At 43.2% G+C, this 17,608-nt stretch overlaps 1 pseudogene; it reads left to right on the top strand.

The window, feature by feature from the left end:
* The window catches only part of LOC102829133, a 44,729-nt pseudogene that overhangs the window by 25,813 nt on the left and 1,308 nt on the right, over positions 1-17,608 (top strand).

Genomic DNA, 17,608 nt, shown 5'->3' with positions numbered 1-17,608 from the left:
GGAAGCGACAGTGTTTACAGAGAGAAGGGCAGGGGCGGAGCTACAGACAAAGCGAGGGAGAGCCCTAGGCATAACCTTGCTATAGTCCTGATGTTTATGAGATTCCAGGTGTTCCTAAACAGAATGGAACTAGGTGTCTGTACTTGTTACAGAAGAAGTCAGAACCAGCTCAGAAAGTCCCTACAGGTGTAGAGGTTAATGCAGATAGGAATAGTGGGGCTGGCAGGAGGTGCTGGCTTCAACAACAATATAATAATAATAATAGTCTTCCCTTCTTACCTGCCGGCCCCCTCTGTCCCTTAGAGGCTCTGAAGGCCAGGGTAAGAAGCTTCCCAGGCAGCCTCCCTAGGGGAGATTAAGAATGCCAATTTGCAGAGACTGGTAAATTGGTCACGGAACAGATGCAAAGCAGAAGCCACTTAATTTCATTTGCAATTTTGCATTTGCCAAGATATGTTCTTGCCAGAAGTGCCAGCACATTAGAGTTGTGAGTTTGTAAAGAATGAGCAATGTCCCAGGGGGCGCTGGAGAGGGTCACAGACCACCTGACAGATTGTTTCCTCATTTCTCAGGGCAGGGAGAAAACAGCGATCCCCCAAAGTGAGGCTTCTTGGTCTGGGGCCTGAGCCAACCTGGGGGCAGCTTTTCACAGCCAGAGTCTCAGTCTCTCTACCATCCACATCTTTCCAAACCTTCTAGGTCTCATGCCACTCACGCCCACCCTCCCCAAAAGGGAGACCCTTCAGCCCATCTTTACCTGCAGATAAACTCAGGCCTCAACAATAACCCAGAGCTACTGCTTCTCTTAGCTATATGTAAGGAAAAGAAAGAAAGAGAGAGATGAAGGAGAGACTCTTGGCTTCAACAGCAGGCAGGCTTATTGAGAGTAAACCTGGGAGGGGGTACTCTTAAGTCACCAAAGAAGACCAAGAGCCCATCTGTTCTCTTACAGACTGGGGTATTTAAAGGCGGTGTGGAATGGGTACAGTTCTGGCAAATTTACAGTGGGCGGTGTATGGAGATTTGGGCAGGGGTAGTTGCAATGCAGTTCTGTTGATCAGGCGCAAGGTCCTTCACTATACTTTCAGTAAAAGCGTGCACGTGATGAAGAGTAGGTCTCAGTGAACTCTATTTAAGCAGCCGCTCCATCTCCTCACACGCTGCAGAAAAGAATGCCATTTACTGGGATTTCATGCGTTAATGGCTCTAGCTAATAGGAATCCTTCATTTCTTTAAAGTCATACGCATGGAGTAATGCCAGCCAGGGAAGCTCACGTGAGTCTTGAAGTCCAGGGTGTTTACTGGGCTCTGTCACAGAGATATGGTTACTGCCCATGTGGCTGGTCTCAGTCTCTACCCTTCTACGCCCAACACACACACACACACAGTTTCAACGGATAATACCACATGACCACCACCCGCAGTCACATTGTTGGACTTCCAGAGGTGGTCCAAAATTTCCAGTAAACAGATGCTCTTACTAGGCATGCCGCTTCAAGGGTTTAGTGATGACCTCTCATGATTTGAGGACAAAGGCAAGACCTCTCTCTGGGTACAGTAAATTCTCTATCATGTGACTACATAGCATCCCTAACATCATCGAGTCTCAATCTTGCCTCAGTATACAAGACTGTGTCTCGTTTCAACTGTGTGTCATACCCTCTAACTTAGAATAGGAGCCCCAGTGTGGCACAGCTAGTGACACTAGATGACTAACCAAAAGGTTGGCAGTTCAAACCCACCCCAAGGCACCTCAGAAGAAAGGCCTGGCACTCTGCCTCTGAAAGGTCACAGCCCTTGAAAACCCAAGTCCATGAGTTGGAATCAACTGGATCACATCGGACTGAGCCTATGGCATTTGTTCAGCAGATAACCAAGGCCTGATATAAACCAGCATAGGCTACACTCTGAACTCCCAGTGTGCACTGGTAAGGATAAGAGAGAGGCTGGGTGATGAAGAGAATGTTTGGGGATGTCCATGGTTCCGTCTAAACAACAAGTAGGCAATTACTTTTCTTTCTTTCTTTCATTTTAGTTGCATCTGTGTATTTTCCTGTCGGTTTGCCATACTGTGGTGCTCTGCGATGCTGGAAGCTATTCCATTGATATTTCAAACACCAGCAGGCTAACCCAGGGTGGACAGATTTCAGTAGAGTTTCCAGACTAAGACAGACTAGGAAGACAGACCTATTAGTCTACTTCCAAAAATCGGTCAAAGAAAACATTATAGATAATTATCAACTTGGTGGCCACTAATGACAACTGCAGTAACAATGGTCTGAATGAGACTGTCTTCCTAGAGTCCTGCTGTGGTGCTGTAATATAAGCACTGGACTACTAACAGCAAAGTCAGCAGCTCAAACTCGTCAGCCACTCTTCAGAAACCCTGTACAATAAGAACTGCCTCAACAGCACTTAACAACATCCACAAATTCAGAAAATACCAACGTGTAGAGTGAAATGTCTCCTTCCCAGCTGGGAAATTTCAAATGGAGTTCAAAAATGGGAACATTGGCTCATTACTATCCCTAACTCTCTCCCTCAAATAGTATTCTGCTTCCAGTATTGATTGGAGGGGTAGTTGGAATCATTGTTTTGTCTTGTTTTTACCAAATGAGCTACAAATGAAAGCCATCATCAAGATTTTTAATGTAACACGTTCTTATGTTTTCAGTGAAAGTTTACAAAGCAAATTTGATTCACATTTAACAACTTTTACAAAAAGTGTTCAATGATGTTAGTTACATTTTCACCATGTATCTGCATTCACATTAATGCCATCTGGTTGTTCTGTTTCTAGTACTCTAGTTTCCCTGACCCAGTACCTTCTCATCTTTGCTCTCAAGTTTGGGTCTCATATAGATGATTTTTTTTTTTTTAAGGAGCATAGTACCCAAGGGTGATTTTCTTTATTCTTTGAGCCAATCTGGTGTTTAGCTAAAAGGTGATCTCAGAGGATAGTCTCAGTTCCAGGTTTAAAGAGTGTCTAAGGGTGTTAGTCTTGGGGAGTCCTTTGTTGTTATTAAGTGCCGTCAAGTTGATCTCGACCCATAGCGACCCTGTATAGGGTTTCCGAAGAGCGGCTGGTGAGCTTGAACCACCGACCTTGCGATTCAAATGGCTTTGCAGTCTGGCGCATTAGCCCACAGTGCCACACCAGGACTCCTGGGGAGTCCTTTAGTATCAATTTAAAAAGTAAGTCTGGACTTTTTAAGAATTTAAGTTGCAGTCCACATTTTTCTCCTATCTTATCAGGGCCTGTTGCTTTAGATCATACACAGGGTCGCTATGGGTTGGAACCGATTCACCGGCACTTAACAACAACAACAAAAATTGCTTCTTGGAAACCCTATAAAAGTTCGCTATGAGTTGGAATGGAACCAACCAACAAGTTGGCCAACAAATACAAATCAGTTGTGGGGAGTCCTGATGTGCCCTTGGAGGATAAGCGCAGTTGGTTTGGATCACAAGGTCGGTGATTCAAACTCACCAGTCACTCCTTGGAAACCCAATACAGGGTCACTGTGAGTCAGACTCGACTCACTGACACTTAATAACAGCAATTAATTGCAGTGGCACTTTAGGATAAACACTTGACTGCAAACTGTAAGGTTGGCAGCGCAAACCCTCCAGTCTCTTCCTCAGAAACCCTCTACAGGAGTGGACTTGATGGCACTTAACAGCAACAACAACATCAATCGTGGTTTTCATGAGAACAACAGTAAGTGGTAGCTGAGCACCATCTAGTTCTGGTGTCAGGGTAGATGAGGCCAGCCAGAGTTCATGTAGAAGGAGCTCTGGTTGCGTAGTGGTTAAGAATTGGGCTGTGAACCTCAGGGTCAGCAGTTCAAAACTACCAGCTGTTCTGCAGGAGAAAGATGAGGTTTTCTGCTCCCGTAAAGATTCACAGCCTCGGAAACCCTGTACAGGGTCGCTATGAGTCGGAACCGACTCCACGGCACATAATCGCCACCATCGGTCCTGTAGACTACTGACTGCTCTGAATCTTTGGTGTCCTTTGTCTTTTGTTCCAGGTGAGTAGTTTCAACACATTATCTTAGGCGGTTGCTCACAAGCCTTTAAGACCCCAGACACTGTTCACCAAACTAGAATGTAGAACATAAACTTTATGAATTATATCAGCTAACTGAGTTGCCCCATGAGACGATGGTCCTAAGCCTTCAAGCCCAGAAAAAGCAATCCCATGAGGTGTTTGGTTATGTCTAAGAAATAACTGTAACTGTGCTTTACTAAATATATGAATATATTTGCTTACACGCATATATATACATATGTTGTTTTTGTTTAGTGCTGTCGAGTTTATTCCGACCCATAGCAACCCTGTATGGGGTTTCTGAGGAGCAGCTGGTGAGCTTGAACCGCTGACCTTGTGGTTCAAACTGACTTTGCAATCCAATACATTAACCCACAGCACCGCACCAGGACTATGAGGGGGCTTCAAAAAGTTCATGGAAAATTTTGATTATCTTTTTTTTTTTAAGGTTTTTATTGTGGATTGAGTGAAAGTTTTCAGGGCACATCATCGGTTTCACATTCAAACATTCATATACCTTGTTTCATTACATTGATTATAATCCCCTCCACATACCATCAGTTAACAGAGTTTCTCTATATCCTCTTTAGCTTTTTTTGGGGGGGGAAACTTTGCCTTTTTGGAATTTACAGTCTCGGCTTTTAGGGAAGGTTTTTACATTTATCTGTGGGTATCCAGGGCTCATGTATGGAATTACTAACCAGCATAACTGAATAATCAGAAAAGGGACATTTTGCTATGTCTGCTAGGTGGCTAAAGTCTGATCCTCAGAGCCTATGGTTTGGACGGTCAACAACGCTTGGGCCCACTGATTATCTTTTAATCCCATTTTTCCACAACTATTTTGAAGACCTCTCGTGTATGTACACACATATACATACCTATACATATGCATGGAGCCCGTCTCTTTTTATGGTGATCTGTTCTTGAAGCAAACATCTAAAACCGCATTTGCTCTTGGTATTTCATGAGTAGATATTCCCCAGCCAGTGCTTCTAGTCAGTTGAACTATATTTTTATTTGCAAAATAATATATTTCTATCACTTTATATGCCTTACCAGCAACAGGCTTTTGTTTTATTTTGTTTTGAATTAATGCAGCTTCCCAGCTACTTAAACGGGAAAACAAAGTAGTACACTTCCATGAAGCCCACTGAAGAGCTGTTAGCCGAGAGTGTGGGCCTGAATTGATGCATGTGGGTTAACAGAGACCGGCCTATGCAAACAAAATCCAGCTGGTGAAAAGTGCAGATGAGACCATCTTTGCAATTACCTCTTTGGCCAGAAACCATGTGGAGGTGCCTGAGGGGCATCTCCTTTAGAAGAGTCTCCCCGAAGCCTGCCACACTCCTTGGCATCTCTCGTCAACAACTTGGCAACAACTGGTCCCTGGTTCCTGTCTGTCCTCATTGTCAGTGCCAGGAAAGCAGAAGGTGTGGAAAACAGAGCCCTGAGAGTAAGAACCCAGCACTACCACTACCCACCGCCATTCCCAGAGACTCTTCTAGAACACTCAGAATATTCTTTATAATTGTGCTTTGGATGAAAATCAGCACTGTAAAGCACACTCCCATTCAATAGTTTCTGCACACAATGTTCAGTGGCGTAGGTTACATTGTTCACACGTGTCAACATTCTCATTGTTTCCATGCTCTCGTTCTGGTCCCTCCACTTGCCTCACACCCCTCCCCTCTTCATCTGTTCTTGAGAAAGGGGCGGGGAACGTCCAGCCCTCGGGCCTAATAAGGTCTGCAAAATCAGTTTGTCTGGCCCTGCCAAAGCAACTACAGTTCCAGCCATCACATTGTTGTTGTTGGTAAATGCCGTCGAGTCGGTTCAGACCCATAGCAACCCTGTACAGGGTTCTCGAGGGATGGCTGTTGAGCTTGAACTGCCAACCTCACAGTTCAAACCAACTTCGCAGTTCAGCGCATTAACCCAAGTGCCACACCAGGATTCCACCATCAAATTGGTGGTGGTAGTGGTGGTGTGTTGTGGAGTTGGTTCCGGCTCATAGCAACCCTGTATAGGGTTTCCAAGGCTGTAAATCTTTACAGGAGCAGAAAGCCTCTTCTTTGTCCTGTGGAATCACTGGTAGTCTTGAACTGCTGACCTCAAGGTTAGCAGCCAGACTCGTAACCACTCCGCTACCAGAGCTCCTTCCGCCATCACAATAGGGGTGAATTAATTAAATGTTTGACTAATTTTTAAGTTGGTAATTTTGTATGGTCCAGGAGCTCTGGTAGCGTAGTGGTTACGAATCGGGTTGCGAACCGGAAGGTCAGCAGTTCGAAACTACCAGCTGCTCCGCGGGAGAAAGATGAGGCGATCTGCTCCCGTAAAGATTTACAGCCTCGGAAACCCTATTCAGGGTCGCTATGGGTCGGAACCGACTCGACGGCACTTAACAACAACAACAATAATGATATCATAAGTTTTGGCAGAGAAAATGTTCCCCACCTCTGCTTTAGAATAAAACTTGGCCCATTTAGCCTGGCATGTTGTTGTTAACTGTCATCAAGTTGGATGTTAACTGTCATAAAATTCAATGGAACACACAGTCTCATCTTTCCCCCATGAAGCACCTGGTGGGCTTGTACTGCAGGCCTCACATATTGTTGTTGTTGTTGTTAAGTGCCGTCGAGTCGGTTTCGACCCATAGCGACCCTGTAACAGGGTTTCTGAGGGTGTAAATCCTTACGGGAGTAGAAAGCCTCATCTATCTCCCGCGGAGCGGCTGGTAGTTTCAAACCGCTGACCTTAAGGTTTGCAACCCAATTCGTAGCCACTACGCTACCAGAGCAGGCCTCACATATATACATATATATAAAAGAATGCTGAAGTAAAAGGTGGTATCCTTTACCTTTGAGCTAACCCACTATTTTTTTTCTCTCATTTATTTTTTAATATACTCACAAATATGAGAGGGTTTCAAAAAGTTCATGGAAAGATGGCTGGGCAAGAGCACCACACAGGGCTACAACAAAGACACAAGAGATCAAATGAAACACACTGATGGAAATTCCGGCACCCTGAACTTCAGAAGAAAGGTTAGAGAGGTGGATGGAGTGCTTTCTGGGAGGAGAAGCTGAGCAGGGATGGTGAGAGAAGGAGACTGAGTGGTGAGCAGCTGGCCAGACAAGGCTTAACCATCTGTGAGCAGCTTTGGTAGCGGAGGCAGGCCTGGCAAAGTAGATTCCCAAGGACAGTGGAAAAGATGTGATTTCTTCTTTCCCCCCACGCTCTCCTAGTGACCAGAAGTGTGGCCAGCTCCCACCCTCACCCGCCCCCAGCAGACCTTGCTCTCCAGGAGTTTGAATATACATGATTGGGAGCCTCACCAGTGGGCGGGGGGCGGCAGATGTGACCCTTGAGCCTGGATTCAGGTGGGTTGGCGCCAAACCTACAAAACCCACAGAGCCACCAGACCAGCATTTAACCAATCACCTTGTCCCAGCTTCCTGTCATCCAGACAGACACTGAAACCGCTCCATCAAGGGCACTCACGACTATTTCCGGATTGACTGCCCTGAATCTACAGAACACTGAGGCCAATAGGAACTCCGTGTAGGACCAGGAACTCTGCTGTCACATCCCTTCCACAACCATCTGGTGAGCTCCTGGAATTACAGGAGCCTCCAAAAGAAATTTCTCCCAGATCCAACAACTGCTTTTACAAACATAACTACCCCATAATGCCCTGGAAACCACTGACAGTTTTACCTCACAAGAAGAAACAAGAGATGATGGTTCAAACAAGATGCAGAGCTAGGAAATGCTCTGAAGAAAAAAGATAATGGGACTAACTGAAAAACAATTCAAAAAATTTATAATTAGATACCGTCAAAGGATCGATAGAAAGGTCAAGGAAAATAAAGAGAACACAATAAAAACTTTAGAAGAATTCAGAAAAACACTATAAGAACAAACATAAAATTAATGCAAACTTTGAAGCATGCAAAAGTTTCAATTAGAAATATAGAAAATTAATACTAAGATATCAAAATTTGACAACACAATGAAAGGGTAAAGGGGTAGATGCAAAGCAATGGAAGTCTAAATTCATGGATTTGAAGATAAATCTCTCATTATTAGCATGCTAGAGGAATAATCATAAAAAAGAATGAAAAAATCTTAATAAAGTCTGCCAGTTATGTGGGACATCATGAAAAGGAACAATATATGTGTGGTTGGAATTCCAGAACAGAAAGAGACAAGCACATAGAAAATTGTCAGAGTTATTGGAAGAAAACATTCCTAACATCATGAAAGACAAGAAAAAAAGCACACAAGAAGTTGAATGAACCCCAAACAGGAGAGATACCAGAAGAAAATTACCAAGACAGATCATTATCAAACTTTCCAAAATCAAAGACAAGGAAAGAATCCTGAGAGAATCAGGGGAAATGAAGTTATCTACAAAGAAGAAGCAGTAAGACTAAGCCCTGATTTCTCAGCAGAAGCCATGCAGGCAAGAAGGCAATGGAATGACATATACAAAACTCTGAAAGAAAAAGATTGTTAACCAAGAATCATGTACCCAGAAAAGCTGTCCCTCAAACATAATGGCAAAATTTGGACATTTCCTGATAAACAGATATTAAAGGAATTTATAATGACCAGATCAACTTCACACACAAAAAAAAAATGTTAAAGGGTGGTCTTTGGACTGAGAACCAGCAACAGCAGACAATAACCTAAGACTACCACACATGACAACATCACCTAGAACTCAATCCAGATACAGAAATAGTTACAGTAAAACAAACCTACAAGATTGAAAACAGGGAACCAGAGATAACCAATTCATAATGAAGTCAATTATAAAGCAATAAGAAGGAATAGTGTAGATACAGAACTTCCAAATGGCAAACAAATTAAATTGGTTTCAAGATAAAATGGACTGTTTCAAGCAGAGGAAAAAAATCACAAATTACAGGATACCTCAGAGAAAAATAATACACCTGTACATAAAAATTTAAAAAGAAGAAAATCAGAAAGACTTAGTAAACATTAACACAACAGAAATGAAAATGAAAAGAAAACCTTACAAACAAAATGAACTCATCATAGAAAATTATGTGGAAAAAAAGAATCCAGCAGTAGCACAAAACACACACACACAAATGACAACAATGAATTCATACCCATGGATAATTATATAGAATGTAAATGGATTAAATGTACCAACCAAAAGACATAAAGAGCAGAATAGATAAGTAAACACAATCCTTCAATATGCTGTCTACAAGAGACATACCAAAAAGATGGAGACAGCCTAAATGCCCATCAACAGGAGAATGGTTAAACAAACTTTGGTACATACACACAATGAAATACTACAAAAAGTTGAAGAAGAATAATGAATCTGTGAAACACCTCACAACATAGTTGAACTTGGAGGACAATACTTTGAGTGAAATTACTCAATCACAAAAGGACAAACATTGCATAAGACCAATGTTGTAAAAAGTTGTTAATAATAATAATAAATAAGATTTTCCTGATAAAAGGAAACAATCTATGACAGTTACCGGGGTAGGATTGAGGAAGGGAAAATTATTCACGAGCTAGAGGGTAGACACTTGTTAACATAGGTAACAGGCCAGACAATACACACAAAAGGGAGGTAAACAGAGAAAGAAGGAAGGTGTCAGAGATACAGGGAGGAATAGAGTGAAAAGAGGTAAATGCTGTTAACCCTTGGAGGGGATTGCAACTATATAATGAAGCAAAGTGTATAATTTGTTGAATGTAAAACTGATGATCTGCTCTGTAAATCTTCACTCATTTCACAATAAAAAGTTTTAAAAGAAGAAAAAAGCTGTTCATGGAAAAATGGAATTAAAAGATAATGGTATTTGTCCACAAACTTTTTTGAAGCCCCCTTAAAAGACTACAGCCTTCGGTATGGATTGCATCGCAATGAAAAGAAAACAAAAATCTTCATCTTTGAACAAATAAACAACATTCTTATCAAAGGAGAAAAGATTGAAGTTGTCAAGTTGTCCCGCTGCCCAGAAGGACGGCCCTGCTCAGCTCTCCAGTCATTCCATACCCCAGGCCTGCTGGCATCACCCTGCAAAAGCCACGCTGGCCATCCAAGCAAGGGACAGCGTCAGACTTCTACATGTGGCGTAGGCTGCAATCGCCCTTCCGAGACCCAAGATGAGTGCCAGGGCCCTGGAGGGGCAGGGGTGGGAGTGGAAGTCACAGCAGAGCAGCTGTTCTGACTCCCTATTTTGAAACTCATGGCAAAAATAACAGACTTCAAGGATGAAGGCACCACATTGCAGCAGTCTCACCTGGTTACAGGGATGGCGCATTTGCTGACAATTCTGCATTTTAATGTCCTGAATGAGCTATCATAGCAGCTCGCTCTCTCTCTTTTTTTTTTTTTAATGTGAAAGCAAAGCACCCCTCCCAGAGATCTAAAGAAGCTCTTACTGAAGTTCTTCAAGTCGAGGCACCCCGTGTGACAGAGTAGAGCTTCCAAGGCTGTGGTCTTGGAGTCCTGATGTTGTGCTGTGGGATAATGCACTGGACCACAGGTCAGAGGTTCAAACTCACCAGTGGTTCCTTTAAAACCCTATACAGGGTTGCTGCGAGTTGGAACCAACTCAACAGCATTTAACAATAATCTCTTTTTTTAACTTTGTATTGTGAATTGAGTGAAGGTTTACAGAGCAGATCATCAGTTTTACATTCAGCAAATCATGTACTTTGCTTCATTACAACCATGTACCAACAGTTAACAGCATTTACCTCTATTCACTTTAACTATTGCATTCCTCCTGTGTCTCCTGCTACCCTCATCTTTCCTCTGCTAACCTCCCTCTTGTTGTATATTGCCTGTCCTGTCCCCTGCATTAATATGTATCTACCCTTGAACCCATGATTAATTTCCCCCCCTCTGGCCCCATAACCATCATAGATTGTTTCTTTTATCAAGAACCTTTTAAAAACTTTTTACATTGATCTCATACAACGTTTGTCCTTTTGTGGTTGAGTAATTTCACTCAGCATAATGTCCTCCAGGTTCAACCATGTTGGGAGATGTTTCACAGATTCATCATTATTCTTCAACATTTTGTAGCATTTCATTGCGTATAAGTACCAAAGTTTGTTTAACCAGTCTTCTGTTGATGGGCATTTAGACTGTCTCCATCTTTTTGTACACAGCATATTGAAGGATTGTGTTTACTTATACATTCTGCTATTTATATGTCTTAACTGCTACAGTTAATCCATTTACATTCAGTGTAATTATTCATAGGTATGAATTCACTCTTGTCATTCTTCTGCAGTACTGCTAGATTCTTTGTTCTGTATAATTTTCTATGCTTAGTTGCTTAGTTCATTTTGTTTGTGGGGTTTCTTTTCATTTCTGTTGGGTTAATATTTACTAAATTTTTCTGATTTTCCTTTTTTAATTTGGATATGTAGGTGTATTGTTTTTCTTTGAGATTACCCTGAAATGTATTAATTTTTCTCTGCTTACAATAGTCTGTTGTATCTTGAAATCTCCCTGACTTGTCACCATTTGTAAGTTCTGTATCTACACTATTCCCTCCTAGTGCTTTGTAGTTGACTTCATTATGCATTGTTATTTCTGGTTTCCTAATTCCAGTTTTACAGGTTTAAAGTCCTGGTGTGTCACTACAGGATAATGCACTGGACCAGAAGGTCTCTTTGAACTGAAAGGTTGGCAGTTCAAACTCACCAGCTGCTCCTTGGAAACCCTGTAGAGGGTTGTTATGATTCGGAATTGACATGACAGCACTTAGCAACAACAAAAACAACAAAGTTTGTTCTACTTTACATATTTCTATATCTGGATTGGGTTCTGGATGGTGTTGTCATCTGTGGTAGTCTTAGATTATTGTCTGCTGTTGTTGGTTCTGAATCCAGAGAGCACCCTTTAGCATTTTATGTAAAGTTGGCCTGGTCATTACAAATTCCTTTCATTTCTGTTGATCAGGAAGTGTCCTAATTTCACCTTCATATTTGAGTGACAGTTTTACAAGGTATACGATTCTTGGTTGGCAGTTTTTTTCCGTTCAGAGTTTTGTGTATGTCATCCCATTACCTTCTTACCTTCATGAGTTCTGCTGCGAAATCAGAGCTTAGTCTTGTTGGTTTTCCTTTGTAGGTAACTTTTTGGGTTTCCCAAGCTGCTTTCAGGAGTCTTCTTTGTCTTTGATTTTAGAAAGGTTGATTATGATCTGTCTTGGCGATTGTCCTTTGGGATCTTTCCTGTTTCGGGTTTGTTCGGCTTCTTATGTGCTTATCTTCTCATCTTTCATGACATTAGGGCCATTTTCCTCCAACTCTTTGACAATTTTCTCTATGCTTGTCTCTTCCTGTTCTACAATTCTGATCACCCATAGGTTGCTCCTCCTCGTGGTATCCCACATAACTCATAGACTTTCTTCAGATTTCTTCATTATTTTTTCTGATACCTTCTGTCATGCTAGTATTGAGAGATTTGTCTTCAGGCTCACTAGTTTTGGCTTTGCATTTACCCCTTTGCCCTCTCGGTGTACTGTCCATTTCTGAGGTCTTAATATTATTCTCCTGGATTTCTAATTGTAGGTTTTGTATTGTTTCAAAATTTGCATTTATTTTGTCTGTCTATTCTTGCAGTGTTTTTCTGAATTCTTCTTAAGTTTTTATTGTGTTCTCTTTGCTTTTCTCGATCTTTGTATCGATTCTTTGACGGTACCTAATTATCATTCTTTGGTATCCTTTTCCAGTTAGTTCTACCATCTTTTCTTCCTCAGAAATGATTCCTGGCTCTGCATCTCAGTCATTTGTTTGAGCCATTCTCTCTTGCTTCTTCTTGTGAGGTAAACTTGTCTGTTGTCTCCGGGAGTATTGTGGGGTTGTTGTATTTGTAAAAACAAACAGAGCAGTTGTGGGATCCAGAGAGGAGAAATCTTGATGGGCAGGATAGGGGGGAGCGAGGGGAGGCTCCTGCAATTCAAGGAGCTCATGATGCAGTTCAGGGCACTCAGTCTGGAAATAGTTCTTAAGGGCCCTTGATGGAGCTGGTTTCAGTGTCTGTTAGGATCACAGGGAAGTTGGGAGCAGGGTGACTGGTTAAATGTTGGTCTGGTGACTCTGTGGGTTTTGTAGATCTGCAGCTGAGCCCACTTGAATCTAGGTACCAGAACAGCACACCGACATGGTGCAGCTGGCCCCAAACTCACATTGGTGTGGCTACCAACCACGTGGCTCTGAACTCCCGGAGAGCAGGGTCTGCACTGGGGGTGGGTGGGTGGACGGGAGCTGGTCGTACTCTGGTCACCAAAGGAATGTGGGGAAAAAGAAGAAACTGCACCTCTCCCAGCGTCCACGCAAATGTGCTCTGTCAGGCCTCCCTCCTCTGCCAAAGCTACTCACAGATGGTCAAGCCTTATCTGGCCAGCCATCCCTGCTCAACCTCCCCTCCCAGAAAGCACCCTATCCACCTCTCTAATCTTTCTTCTGAAGTTCAGGGTGCCAGAATTTACATCCGTGTCCATTTTATTTGTTCTCTGTTGTGTCTTTGTTGTAGAGCGCCCATGAAGTGCGTCTGCCTAGCCTGTCATCTTCAACAGCAATCTTCATGGGAGCAGATGGCCAAGTCTCTCTCTCTCAGAGCTGCTGAGTGGTTTTGAACCACCAACCTTTCTGTGCTTAACCATATGTGCCACCAGGGCTACTTTATTAAAAGCCTATAACCTCACTGCAGGCCCTCATGTGACGCTGTAGGATAAACACTGGATTGCTAGCCTCAAGGTCAGCAGTTCAAATCCATCAGATACTCTTGGAAACCCTGTACAGGATCACCATGAGTTGGAACCAACTCACAAACAACAATGGTTGTTGAATCCTTTCCAGCTCATAGTGACTATGTAGGACAGAGTGGAATTACCCCAGAGGGTTTCCAAGGCTGCAAAGCTGACCCCCAAGTCGACCAAATCTGTGTCTCTGTCTCACAGAGCCAGAGGCTGGTAAGTTCAGACTGCTGATCTTTCAGTTGGTACCCAAGAGCCATTAGCCATTGTGCCCCCCACGTTCCCAGTGCCTTATTCAAAATCTAGAAACTGAAAGGCATTGCCAGCATATGAGAGGTAAAGGACAAGCACAGGAATGTGCCCACTGCCATTAAGTGACATAATTGGTATATTCTGGATGCTGAGGGAGGGGGTGAAGAGCTTGGCAATCCAGGAGAAGAAATAACCCTGTCCCCGCAGGCTGTGTTCAAGCCTGGGATGTGAGCCCTATTCCAGCTCTCATTCTTGTTTTTAAAAGTTGCATAATTAATGTGGTGATCTCAAGTCTCACAGTCCTGGTCCTTCCTTCAATGCTAGCCAGGTCACCTGCTCAGGAGCCAACAGGCAGGTGCCCAGAGCCAGCACTCAGAGACCAGGAGAGTCCAGCCTGCCCCTGGATGGGACAGCTAAGGTACACCATGTGTCCACTGGCAGCCCTCATCTCAGGAGCTGGGCCCTCCACAGAAGACTGACTAAAGGATTAGACTGTGCTAGGACCCGTGAGCTCACTGCAGGGAAGAGTGAGGGGGCGATGTCAGGTTCCCAGAGGAGGATGAAGTCAAGCAGGTAGAGTCTGTAATGGGCCTGGTATGTATTATCCCCAGATAGTACATTCTGTTCTTTATTCGGATTCTGAGGTCCAGGGATCAGGTTTGCCTTGGTTCAAAGGCTCTGTGACTTGGCTTCCTCAACTGTGTTGTTGTTGTTAGGTGCTGTGGAGTTGGTTCTAACAAAAAGATCCATTTCATTGAGGTTGTCTCTCTTTTTTGTTGACCCCCCTTCTTTACCAAACATGGTGTCCTTCTCTCTGTTCTCTCTTAATTGGTATTGTTGTTTATAATGCCATCGAGTCAGTTATGACCCATCGCGACCCTGTGTAGGGTTTCCGAGGAGGGCCTGGTGAGCTTGAACCACTGACCTTGCAGTTCAAACCAACTTTGCAGTCCAGCGCATCAACCCATAGCACCACATCAGGACTCCACATTAACTCTTGCTAAAAAAGCTCATTTCCATACCTGACAAAACATTGTCTTCACTTTCCCTCTGGAAAACTTCCACCTTGCCTCATCAAGCCCACCCTCCCCTTCACAACAGCAAGGGAGAGCTCATTTTCATCCCATTTCATTTGTGTTGTGGTGGAAAATGCACCACATTAGGCATGGCTTCGACTCATTTCTACTAGTGGGATTGGAGGAAATTATGTTCCCCTCTGGCCATGCCTACTTTGAAGGTTCCTGCCTGTCATTCACTGGAGAATTAGGCAATGTCTTCCTCAGAGTATGCACAGAGGGCATCTTTATACTTTACCAAGACACATCCCAGAACATATGTGAGCCAGCTCTGTAAGCAGACAGAGGGGAATTCTGACCTTGCATTCTTTCTCAGCTACTTTGCATCTTAAAATGGTTGTACCAAGAGGCAAAGAGTTTGCATTTGACTATCATTGAAAGGAATACTGGTGTGGCACTGTGGGTTCCTGTACAAAGTTGGTTTGAACCACAAGGTTGATGGTTCAAGCTCACCAGTCGCTCCTTGGAAACCCTCTTACAGTGTTGTTATCGACTCGACAGCACTTAACAACAACAACTCACAGTGTATGTCCCCTAAGTGAGCCCACACAGGATTGGTCCTTTTGTTCCCCATCATGCACTCAGAATTTGTCTAAGTTGTGGCATGGTCGTTTCCATCTCTCTGTGGGCCTGACTCACACACCACTGTACGGACAGACCACACTGGGTTTCTCCATCTTCTGCTCATGGGCGTGCCTGCCATCTCCTCCTCTGGGATGTTACCCAGGTGTACCATAAAAGAAGTCTGCTTGCGTAAAAATGACAATTAAGAAAACTGAGTTGTCCTTATACTGAAGGACTTTTTTTTAGAAACCAACTTTAATTTTTTATCTGCATGCCATTATTGATAATGTGTTTTTTTTGTTGTTGTTTTTCTAAATATTTCGTTTTCTGTCTGATTAAAGAGGTAATCAGTTATTTTTTCTTAGGAATCCATGATGCTAATTTAGTCAACGTAAGTCCCCCTGGTCAGGTTCCTATGCTCTTGGTGATATTTTTGGAATGGACGCAGGAATCTCCCCGGGTCTGCACATCACTGCAGTAGGAAAAACCCCACCCATGAATGGAGAAACACACACGAGCACAATACGATCTGATCTTCCTTTCGTTTTCTTTGAATCCCACTAGAAACAGGAGACCAATAACCTTTCAATAATCTGAAATCCCAATAAAAAGAAACTCAGAAAAGTACACAGTGTTTGGGAAGGTTTTAGTATTTAGTGGACTTTAAGGATTTTCATCACTTCTGCAATTTCTCTGTGTGCTTTGGAGGCGTTGAGAGGAGTCATATTAGCTGAATGAAAGGTCACTACCATGAGAATTGTTTTTAGCAAATACATTTGACAGAGCAGAGCTGAAAGCTCTCCATCAATATTAAGTTACAGATGATACCCTGGAGCAGCGAGCAGCTCTCCATGCATGCTTGTCTATTTTCTTCTTCTCTATTATTACTCTCACTCTCATTCCTCTGTAATTTACTTCGAGTCTCACCTGGCTTGGCAGCTATGACAATTTCCAGGTAAATACTGCTTTGCTGCCTCTCAAACTCAGGAACACATCAGAATCAGTTGGAAGGTCTATTGAAACATAGACGGTCGGCTTACAGCACAAGGTTAGATATTCAAATCCACCAGCCACTCCATGGAAACCCTATGTAGGGTTGCTATGAGTTGGAACCGACTCAATGGCACTTAACAGCAAATACCCTCCAGAGTATGGGATGCTGCTGAAAGGTCTGGCATGCAAACTGAGAATCTGAATTTGTAACAAGTGTCTGGGGACCACACTTTGAGAAGGGAGGATAACTGGATTAGCATAACCTCCTTCCATTGGTCCCTGGAGTCTGCCATAGCCAACACCACCAATCAGCTCATGATTACTTTCCTGGGGCTCCAAGAGAAGCTGAGTCCACGTGGCAACTCTCCATTCAAGACCCAAAGATGCACCAAGGAAGCCTTCTGCAGGGGCAGGTTGGCCTGAGAGCTGGGCAATGCCAGAGAGCAGCAAGTCCTAAGCATCGTCACGGATTGAATTGTGTTGGAATCCTAATCCCTATACCTGTGGAAGCAATACCACTGGAAATACGGTTTTCTGTGTTCCATTATATTTGAGCCATTGTTGCAGCCACTGTGCCAACCCATTTCGCTGACCCTTCCCTTTACCAAGCATGAGAACCAAAGTAAGACTGAGCAGTGTGTTGTCTTATGGTACTAACATCGCTGTAAGTCGGAGCCCATTCGACAGCACCTAACAACATGTTGTGTTAATGATGCCTTATCAGTGTAACTCAACAAAGTCAAACCTCTGAATGGATTCCAACTCACAGCGATCCTATAGGGTACAGTAGAATTGCTCTTTAGACTTGGCAAGACTGTAAATCTTTACAGTCTTTCTCTCCATAGAGCAGCTGGTGAATTCGAACCTCACATCTTACCATTAGCAAT

Source organism: Chrysochloris asiatica, unplaced genomic scaffold (assembly GCF_000296735.1).
Source record: "Chrysochloris asiatica unplaced genomic scaffold, ChrAsi1.0 scaffold00021, whole genome shotgun sequence".
Classification (NCBI taxonomy): domain Eukaryota; kingdom Metazoa; phylum Chordata; class Mammalia; order Afrosoricida; family Chrysochloridae; genus Chrysochloris; species Chrysochloris asiatica.
This window is presented reverse-complemented; position numbering and strand designations above follow the sequence as displayed.